This window comes from Mus musculus, chromosome X (assembly GCF_000001635.26).
Source record: "Mus musculus strain C57BL/6J chromosome X, GRCm38.p6 C57BL/6J".
Taxonomy (NCBI): domain Eukaryota; kingdom Metazoa; phylum Chordata; class Mammalia; order Rodentia; family Muridae; genus Mus; species Mus musculus.
In genome coordinates, this window is record NC_000086.7 from 71,931,474 (window position 1) to 71,942,172 (window position 10,699).

General features: G+C 40.6%; 1 long non-coding RNA gene across 1 annotated transcript; it reads left to right on the top strand.

The window, feature by feature from the left end:
- The first annotated feature begins 964 nt into the window (after positions 1-964).
- Positions 965-9,398, top strand: Gm1141 (predicted gene 1141). The gene is made up of 9 exons (NR_027801.1): positions 965-1,120; positions 2,703-2,799; positions 3,538-3,676; positions 4,635-5,047; positions 6,638-6,787; positions 7,185-7,313; positions 7,400-7,488; positions 7,940-8,270; positions 8,755-9,398. It is a non-coding gene; the product is annotated as a predicted gene 1141 (long non-coding RNA).
- Positions 9,399-10,699: the final 1,301 nt, after the last annotated feature.

Sequence of the window (10,699 nt, forward strand, 5' to 3'; positions counted from 1 at the left end):
TATATCCTGTTCCATCCACACAGGGCAATGGAACAAAAACATTCACTTGCTGTCGAGTATAAAGATGTCTAGTGAAGGTCACTTTTTTTTTGTCTGTCAGTTTGTGTGTGAGAGAGAGAGTAGAGGGAAAAGGGCAAGGAGGAGGAGGTAGAGGAAAGGGAGAGGAGGAAGAGGGGGGAGAGAGGAGAGAGAGAGCACGAGTGCAAGAGAGAGCAAGAGAGAGAGCGAGAGACAGAATGAGAGAGCGAGAGAGAACGAGAGCAAGAACGAGAGAGCGAGAGAGCAAGCAAGAGAGCGAGCACAAGAGAGCAAGCAAGAGAGCGAGCACAAGAGAGCAAGAGAGTGAGAGAGCAAGAGCGAGCAAGCAAAAGAGCGAGCGCAAAAGAGCGAGCGCGAGAGAGCAACAGAGAGTGAAAGAGAGCAAGAGAGCTAGAGCAAGACAGTGAGAGAATGAGAGACAGCAAGAGAGAGAGCATGAGCAAGAGCTAGAGAGAGAGCGCGCACAAGAGAGCGAGAAAGCTGATTACTGACTTTCCTGGAACTCACTATGTAAAGCAGGCTGGCCTCAAACTCACAGAGATCCTCCTGACTCTGCCTCCCAAGTGCTGGGATTACAAGAGCAGGCCACCGTACACAGCCTGCAGGAAAATTCAAAGGCAAAAAATTGCCTTAAGCTTTCAAAAGAAACCCAAGCTTGGCTTTAAGACAGTTCTGCCAGGCCAAGTAAATTTAAGGTGAAACGTCTGAGGTGCACGGGAGAGCCAGAGGTCCCAGGCTCCTTACTACCTTAAAAAATCCACGTCTGGGAACAGATGGATAAAAAGTAACAATATTATGCAGCCAAGGCACGGGATTTAGAAAAAGTACAGGATGACGTGAAGTTTTCACTCTTCAGCGATTGGTTCAAATAAAAAACAAGGAGGAGTCGGGGTTTGTACTTTTGTCGGTTAAGACGCCGAATCGTACACTTGCAAGCCAGGGAAGGCTCCGAAGCCCGCCGGCGGCGAACCCTGCAGGCTGAGAAGCCTGCCTAGACAAACTTTGAATTCTGCTCATCTGAAAATTTACAACAGAGAATTCAACAGAGACAGAAGGTGGATTAGAGGGTGCCTCTGGCCAGGTATTGCGTGCAGAGTGAATGGGGACAGCGAGGAATGGTTAGAACAGTAGAATATCTTTTCGGGCTATGAAAATGTTCTCAAACTGTCTTGGGGTTGGAGATTTATCTTAGTGCTTGCCCAGCAACTGCAACATTTATCTTAGTACTTGTCCAGAGTTCAGTCACCAGTGTATAAATAAATACGTAAATATAAAAGGACTAAAAATTCAAAGGGAACTAAAAATATTATGGTCATTGTATGATCTGAATGTACCAGAAATCATTGAATTGAAAACTTTAATTGAATTCTGTGCAATGTGAGTTTGGTTTGTTTTTAAAACAGCATTTCTCCACAGGCAGGGAATGTAGCTCAGTTGACAGAGTGCTTGCCTAGCATAAACGTAGTAGTATATGTCTGTGATATCAGAGTTGAGAGGTGGAGGCATGTAGACCGATTTTAAAAAGTTATGTGTCTGTATTTTGCCTGCATGTATGTCTATGCACCACATATTTGCAGTGCAAATGGAGGCTAAAAAGTGGTGTGAGATACTGGAACTGGACTTACAGACAGGTGTAGGGTCCGTGTGCAAGCTGGGAATTGAACCTAAGGCCTCTGAAAGAGAAGTCAGTGTTCTGCCCCAATAGCAAAACTCTAAGGTCTTCCTTGATCACATACTGAGTCTAAGGCTAGCCTGGGATACGTAGATCTTGCCTCCAAAAGGAAACCAGCATGTGTGTGGCATATATATGCATACATATATGTGTATGTGTGCTATCTTAGAATTCTTAAGTATTAACTATTGTAAATAACGTGTTTAAATTATTTCACACTGAAAATCAAACCAGTAAGAGTAAATGTCATACATTTCATGCCAAATAATATATGCAAATGGATACAGTAATTCATTAACTGGCCTTTTCTGTTTTATCTCCTTTTATGCAGTCAGAATCTCACAGATATCATTTACCACATTTAATGTTAGGTTATCTTATTTGTTTATTTTTAAAAGTCTCACTTATTACTATACTTCAGCCTCTCATATTTTGTACTGATAATGGTGTCTTTGTTGCTTGAACTACCAAACAAAAGCCTTGTTTTTTTGTGTTATTGTCTTTTGCAAGACAAGATTAAGATTTAAAACCAGGACTTTAAATATGTTGGCTAAGTGTTTTTCCATAGAATCATACTTCTAATCCTAAGACACAGGGCATTTTAAAGTTAGGTATACAAAGTAGTGGATTTACTTCAGGCATTTCCATACATACACATCATTATACAAAGTAGATTTTTACTATATTTTATTAATTCTTTAAGAATTTCAAATAATGTGTTTAGATCATATATCTACAACTTCTCTTCCTAACGCTTCCTAGATCAGTTCCTCTGTATTTCCTCCTGTGGTGTGGCCATCAATCCATTCAGAAATTGGTTGTTTGCCCCCATAACATTAATGCCATGATTGCAAACATGGGCATGTCTTGCCATGCCAGGCATTTTGTTGATCATAGTGTTCACAGCTGGTAAGCCTGTTGGTAACTTTTCTTCCTTCAGTCCCCCTTCCAGTACACATGTTAATAATGGTTTCTTTATGGCTTTATTAAGGCTTCTAAAACGACGCCAAAGAAGTGAAATGCAGAGACATGCTCAGGCTCAGGCTGGAGTTGTGGATGTGGAGGAATGTCCTGAATCAGGCACAGAAGTATGTACATTGACAGTCACTGTGTAGAACCATGGGCCTTTATTCCTAGAATGCTTTTATTTAGTTAATGTGCATTGTCAAGATAGACAGACTTTAATTTCAATAAGGGTCTCATGAGCATGGCAGTTTCTGACATATTTTTTTCTTACTGTAATTGTCATGCTTGGAATAGTCCCTGTGCTTCGCCTGATCCTAAGTTGAGCATCTATAAGTGATTTAAAGTAACATTTGACTAAAATATAAGCAGCCTTAGGGGGGAAAAACTGACATCATTGGATTCTTTTATTCTTTAAGGCTCTATAGCCTTAATCCTAGAAGTTCTAGTGCCCTATACTTCTCTTTTATTCTACAGCCAAAATACTTAGTGATATTTCCCATTTAATCTGCCTAAAACATTAAGTAGCCCATACTTGGCTTTTTTTGTGTGTGTTTGAAGCCTACTTTGCATGTTGTAGGAACTGCCTCTTTGAGACTTAGTACCTCCGACAATATTTTTAAGGATATGTAGGGGTGTGTGTGTGTGTGTGTGTGTGTGTGTGTGTGTAAGGATTTTGTGTTTGTTCTTCAATTATTAAAGTATATTTTAAAGTATGTCTAAGGTTTGGGGGTCCGCCTGTTTTTCTTATTATATCTGTCTTATTCTACCTTGTTAGTGAAATGTGTTATCTTCTGTTGGAAATTTAGGTCAAGATTGTAGATGTTCAACCAGCCACTCAGCTAACCCCATTTGAATTACAGGCCAGGCCACCCTCTCACTCAAGCATAAGCACAGAAGGAAGTGCAAGCACAAGTATAAGCCCCTGTGTGAGGACAAGCTCAAGTACTCCATCTACAGATACTACAACATCTACAGATATTACAACTACACCAGCAGCAAGTAGGTACAACTAGCTATTGGGATGTGGTCTAAAGAAATGGGATGACCTCAAGGTGGTGTCAAGGTTTAAAATATAGTGTTTTGCAAATTGTATCTTGGATAGTCTATGTTTCTGGACTAATACCTGCTTATCAGTGAGTGCATATCATATGTGTTCTTTTGTGATTGGGTTACCTCACTTAGGATGATATCCTCCAGATCTATGTATTTGCCTAAGAATTTCATGGATTCATTGTTTTTAACAGCTGAGTAGTACTCCATTGTGTAAATGTACCACGGGGAGGGAATAGGGGACTTTGGGGCTAGCATTTGAAGTGTAAATGAAGAAAATATCTAATAAAAATGCCAAAAAAAGAGGTAGTGCTCGCTTTATAATGGTATGAAATCATAGGTCATAGGTATCAAATCCAACTTTGCTCATTTCCTGTAAATTTTTGGAGATGATTTCAGAGCAATAAAAGTAAATATCTCCTTACAGGTTCAAGCAATCACTAGTCTTTTTTCTTTTTTTGTCTCAATACTGTTTAAAACTACAAAGTTTTTTTTTTTATTCCCCCTGAGACTCGAGGCAATGTCTTAATGGTAACCCTTTGTAAAATAAAACAGTAATCACATATTTTTTACTTTTTTATTATTTATTTATTTATTTATCTTTTTTTTTTTTTTGAGGTAAAGTTTCTCTGTATAGCCCTGGCTGTCCTGGAACTCACTCTGTAGACCAGGCTGGCCTCGAACTCAGAAATCCACCTGCCTCTGCCTCCCGAGTGCTGGGATTAAAGGAGTGAGCCACCACGCCTGGCTAGCAATCACTAGTCTTATACATTCTAGAAATCCTGACTAGAAATGTGACAATTCTCCTTCCTATTGAATTCCTATTATTCACTTGCTTTTTTTTTTTTTTGCTTGTTTGCCACATTTTACTGTTTTGTCACAATCTCCTCTGTGCTTCCTTCCTTAGCCCCTACATCTGGACAGGGGTATGTGATAGATCCAAAAAACATGCTTGAGCCCCAGGACATGGAATTTGAAGTGGGTCCAGAATTTGTCCTTATTGACAGCCAAGACGAACAGGCCTCTCTGGAACAAGGAGAATTCACTGAAGCAGATGTGAAGAAGCCCTTGGAAGAGACAAAGGTCTCCATTATTAAAGAAGATGTAATTGATGAAGATTCTGCACGTCAGGGTGCCTCTTCAGATGATGATGACGACAGCTGTATAATAATAGAAGATACTGAAGACAACAAAGACCCTAAGATCCAAGAAGCCACTAAGGTCCAAGAACAAGGAGATCAAAAGGCACCTGACGCTGTCCCATCACGTCCAACCACACCATTGCGGGCTGTGCGCCCCGAGGCTGTGGTGGAACCCATAGTACGTATAAATTTGTGGGTCGGTAATGCTGAGATACATCTGAAAGTCTTTTTAAAATGCATATTTTTGGTATGTCTAACATTGTCAAGCTTAAATTCACTTTGTTTGCCCAGGAATATTTTATAGTTACTAATGTACTAACTTTTCAAATATACAGGAATGTTTTGTGCTTCAGAGAATATTTGATGCAAGTAGGAAGTTGAGCTGGTATGAAAATTCTGGATTCCTACTGCTCCTGATTTTCTTCATGTGTGGATGAATGCTAACCATCTTAAGAGAGGACAGCTTTTTTGAAAACTTATACCAACCTTCCCCTTAGAAAACACCAGCATAAGCTAGGATTATTTTCCTCTTCTGGGCTACATCTATTCTATCCTTGTGATTATGGATATAACCATGTTGGATAATGATTTTTTTTAAAGATAGGATTCTTAAATATACAGGATGATCAAGCAAGGAAATGAGTTTGTATCAGTTATGGAGAATTGTTTGTATCTCTTACTAGTCCAAAAATAGATACTCCACCCCCAATGCCCAAAGCAATCTTCATAGAATGAAAACATAAAATATAGGTGTTTTAATTTAGCCCTAGCAGTATGACAAATGGCAAATTCCTGAGCCTTGGTGTCTTCATTTTTGAAAAGACCTCTTGCCTTTCAGGGATTTTTTGGAGTACCATGAAATTTCTTTGAACTATTTATAAGGAAATTTATGTGAATACATTTATCCTTTTAAAAAAGTCCTTAAACTGAAATGTTTTGGGTTTTTTTCTGTGTTTTGAATTAGCACACAGTTAAATTCTCAGTGTAGATATGGTTTTAAATTCTTAAAATAACCAGTAATAGGTCTGCAATCTGGCTATGTACAGGAGGTGAGAGTCCAGGCAGGTCTTAGCAGAAGCCAGTGTAGCATCTATATAACTGGGGTTTCCTGTGGGCTTGAAGAGGCAATCCCTCTCCATGTTCACTGTGTTTGGTGCATTAAGAAAAAGCAAGCAGATCTGCAACAATATCTGGTTATGCTAGTGTATAGCTGTTTACCAGAGTAGCTGTTGTTTTGTTAAGTGCCAAGAGTAAGTTGTACTCGGATGATAATGTGTCCAGAAAAACCCTGTTTTGTAAAGAAAAACCTCATATACGATGTTATGTTTATTTGTTGGTATTTGCACAAATACATATGTTTATTTTTTATTTGTTTTATTTTTGAGACAGGGACTCGTGTATGCCAGTCTTTCTGGAACTTTCTTTGCAGCCAAGGATGATGCTGAATTTCTTTTTTTTTTTTTTAATTTTTTTAATTAGGTATTTTCTTCATTTACATTTCAAATGCTATCCCAAAAGTTCCCCAGATTCCCCCCCCCCAAATCCACTACCCACCTACTTCCACTTCTGGTAAGCTACTTAAAGCTATCAAACTGTATATATTTTTTAAATTCACAAAAATAAGAAAAATGTTGCTTCTTAGGACTGAAACAATAAATATGATTTAAAAGCCAAAAAAAAAAAAGAAAGAAAAGAAAGAAAGAAAAAGAAAAAGAAAAAGCAAGGACTAACAGCAGGTCTTTGTAATTTTGTGTCCTTACAAATGCAGCCAAGGAGAACATATCAATTCCATCGTCCGCTTTTGGGGGAAAGGTTTGCTCAACTCAGTGGCCCACGAGTAATGACACAGGTGTATGACTTGAGTATCAGCAGGTCCTTCCACGATGAGCTGCCTTCTTACATAGATATGGAAGAGGAGGTATGGAAAGGTCATTTTACCTTTACAACTGAAAGGAGATTTCATTTTCTTAAAAAGTTGGATTGCTTGCTTTATTTGGTTAGCCTACTCCATCTGTTATAGTTGAGTTGCCCCAGAAAGTGAAAACTCTCTGTTCAAGGTAGACCTGAACACAGGATAGATAATAAACACATGATTTTGTGGGTGTTTTGGATTCTTAGAAGTCTGTAACCCAGGGGCATGCCTGTGAGTAGTGTGCTAGCGAAGCAGTCAGTAGTTCCTATAGCCCTGAATGGACAGAGACCAGACTATTATTATTTTTGAATTCATTTGAATGTTAAGTTAATTTCTTGGGGATGGTGGTAAGACATCAAGTTAATTTTTTGTTTAATTTTTTTTGACACATCAATATCTGCAGGACAGAGAACAAGAGCAATGTGAATATGAGTTGGCCCAGCGTATTGAGTTGCTTCGAAACTTACCATATGAACGTCCGGGGCAGCAACAAAGTGGGCAAGGACCTCGTGTATATCGTCCACGAGAGCAGGTACAGGGGTGGTCCCAGCCTGAGATGTCAAGAAGGAGATGTATGGCACCTGTATCTTTTCACAATAACCATGTTGGTTTTTACAGATGGTGACTGTTATTGATGACCTGGGGCCACGCGCCATGAATTTTTTTGGAAATAGCAACTCTGAATATTCACAAAGTGAGATGCATAGGTAAGAGATAGATTGAGTGGGAAGAAGGGTGGAGGCCACTGCTTTTCCCCTGTTCCTGGCTGTGTAGTGCCTATCTGAGAACCTACTGCTCGAATGGAGGATCTTTTACACATAAAGCCTAGACAAGACAGCCTCAAAACTAGACTTCAAATATAAACCTTGAAATCATTTGACTTCATTGCTCAAGTTTAGATTCTCAGCACAGGGTGTTTGTAGAGAAGACTTTATTGACCACAGCTGAGTAACTTCCCAGTTTCATGCCCATTCTTTAACTTTTCTGGAATGAAGGCATTGGCTATGCAAACTAGGGAGGTAGATGTAAGATGTTTGTTACATGCTGTGAAGAGCCAATAATATATAAACCCGGATCAGATTATATGCAGCATGGAGAATTTCTCATGAGCCATCATTCTTTGGCTTATGTCACTGCTCCAGATTTCTTCTCTTACAGACGTTGGGAGACTCCTGTTGATCATGCTCCTCCACTTCTGCATCACTCATCAAGATCATGCCAAGAAATGGCAGCATCACATCAAGCATTGGCAGCACCATGCCAAGCATCTTTACCATCATGTCAAGTATCTTTACCATCATGTCAAGTATCTTTACCGTCACGTCAAGTATCTTTACCGTCATGCCAAGCATCTTTACCGTCGTGCCAAGCATCTGCACTATCTCGTCAAGCATCAGCAGTGTCACGTCAACCTTCGACAACTTCACGTCAAGTATCAGTGTCACAACAAGTAGCAGCAGCAGCATGTTACCCCTCAGCAATGCCACATGTAAGTACTTCTCAGTCATCAGGGTTAGGGTTAGGGGTCTCAATCATCTGAAAGTCTTGACTTAAAAATGCCTGGCCTGGAATCCTCAGAAAATTTTATGCATCTATACAATAAAGGCCCACTCTTGGGTTTACAGCCAAAGAGAGAATCAATATTATAGAGTTGAGATATTCTATAGCTTTTTTTATTTTGAATTTAGAATGATTCTGGCCCTCTTCTTCATAAGGGAAACACCACAGAAATATAGTCTGTGTTTGAAATGCAGACTTGAAGCATTATCAATTTGAGGAAGTTACACATGTAGAACTCACTGCTGAGTAAAGAGCCATTGTCTACTGGGATCTGTATATAACTGAGCTAGATGGGTGGTTTTAAAGTAAAATCCTACTTTCTGTCTTCCCCAGCATAGATTACCTAGTGGAAGAACTGTAGCCAAGTATTTAAGTTCACCACTCTCCCCCCCCCGCCCCCCTTTTTTTTTCAGAACGCCTCTTCTGACCACGGAAGAGAGAACAGGCCACGCTTTCTGCCCCCTGGACAAGATCACGCCGGTTACTTTCAGGCTGAAGAGGACACCAATCCTCACCCATGAGGGGAAGATGGGGCTTAAGACAGACCTCCATGGTCTGTATGGGAAAGGGACATGCAAAATGGGCAGAGTCCCTTGATGGGAGAGGGGGGTGGGTTATATTACTTTACCTGTAAATTGTTTGCAGTTATTCTTAAGCATAGTTTGTGGAGATAATGCTGCAGAAGTAGACTGTTAGATCCAACTTGGTGTGTGATAACAAGTGTTCCCTGGCCCCTGCTTGCCAAACACCACTTTGTGTATATGCATATGTGTTTTCATTGTGGCAAGCTGACTTTAGTGGGCAGAATGTCAGGGCCCTATATATTTTCCTGACAATGTTTAAAATAGTACAAAGCTGTACAATGCACGGGGGGAAAAGCGGTTCTATCATGCCCTTCCCCCAAATTCTGGGGCCTTGTTTTTTGATGTATTTCTACCTCTCTTCTGTAGCCCCATGATACTTCATACCCTATGTTAAATGGGTATCCAATTGTGAGAAACTAATATCTGTTCAAAACAGTGTACATCTTTACTTAATAAACACTATGCTTCACTACAAGTCTTGTGTCTGTGTGCTTGACTTTGCTATCCTAGGTATATTACTGACTTGCTGGACCATGCTTATGTCCTGATGAAGAGCCCATGTTCTAGAGCTAAACATTTCATGCAATACCTTTTTCCTATTGTATTAGCATTTTTTTGCCACACTCACAAATATCACTGACTGCTACTCTTGTGTGTGGCTATGAGTCTAGGCACTTCTCCTGAGTGGAGCCTTTTCGTTTGGTTCGTTTGTTTTTATGTGTGTGCTGTCTCCACCTTACTCTTAAAGTAAACACACCAAGGAAACAACCAAGAGTAGTCTGACATGCCTCCAGGCATATGGTTTATACCAGAGTGTTAGAAAAGGAATGTTTCTGTGCTCCCTAAATTCACTGGGATCCTTAGCCTCCAATGTGATGGATTAGGAGATAAGGTCTCTGAGAGGTGATTATGGTTCTGAGGACAGGAGTATGGCAGTGGCTTTTGATAGCTACTCCACCACCCTGGTACCAGAGTGACTTTGGAGTTCTTGTTGGCTTCCTATACATCATGTATGGTTCTCACCATCATAGGTAAAGGTCTGTATTTGGAAAGTGCCTCTGCTGCACAATAGGTCATGGAAGAACAGAACACTTCACTCACAAAGCACGGGACTGCTGAATGCAGCAGTCAGATTGAGCAAGTCTCAGAGAGAGGCATGAGAATTCCAGGAGCCCAGAGGACACCTGTGGGGATGATTGCTTTCCTTCACTGTTTAGAATGGGGCTGTTCTTGGTGGTTTCTCCTGGAACAGCCCTGGGACATCTGAGCACAGTTGCCTTCACATTATTAGGTTGTTGGGTAAATGCTGAGACATGTCGAGTTTCCTGGTTTGGCTGTTTCCCTTGCTACATCTGCCCAGCCCATACCAGCTGAGGGGAAGTAGAAGCTTGTGAGCATTGGAGTCAACAGCTTGAGCTGACCTGACATGCTGATCCAGGAGACCTGTCCCTCCTTTCCACACCACAGGAAAGGCTGCAAACCCCTCTAGATTGGAGAAAGTGGAGAGGAAGCCTTCCTCTACTATCCTCAGAGTGGTAGTCAGTAGCCCCAAGATTCAAAGCAGGCAGCTCTGATCCCCTCTGGTTCTTTGTTCTTAGCAACAATGACAATAAGGTGGCCCCAAGTTGGATCATTTTGAATTTGTTTACCTTTTTAGCAGGGGACCAAGTTCAATTCAGCTATCTGGGAAAGCTCAGCCATTGCACTTCTGTGTAGCTTGTGCAGGCAAAATGATGAAGCAGAGCAGAGTTTCCAGACAGTCAGTGTAACTTCC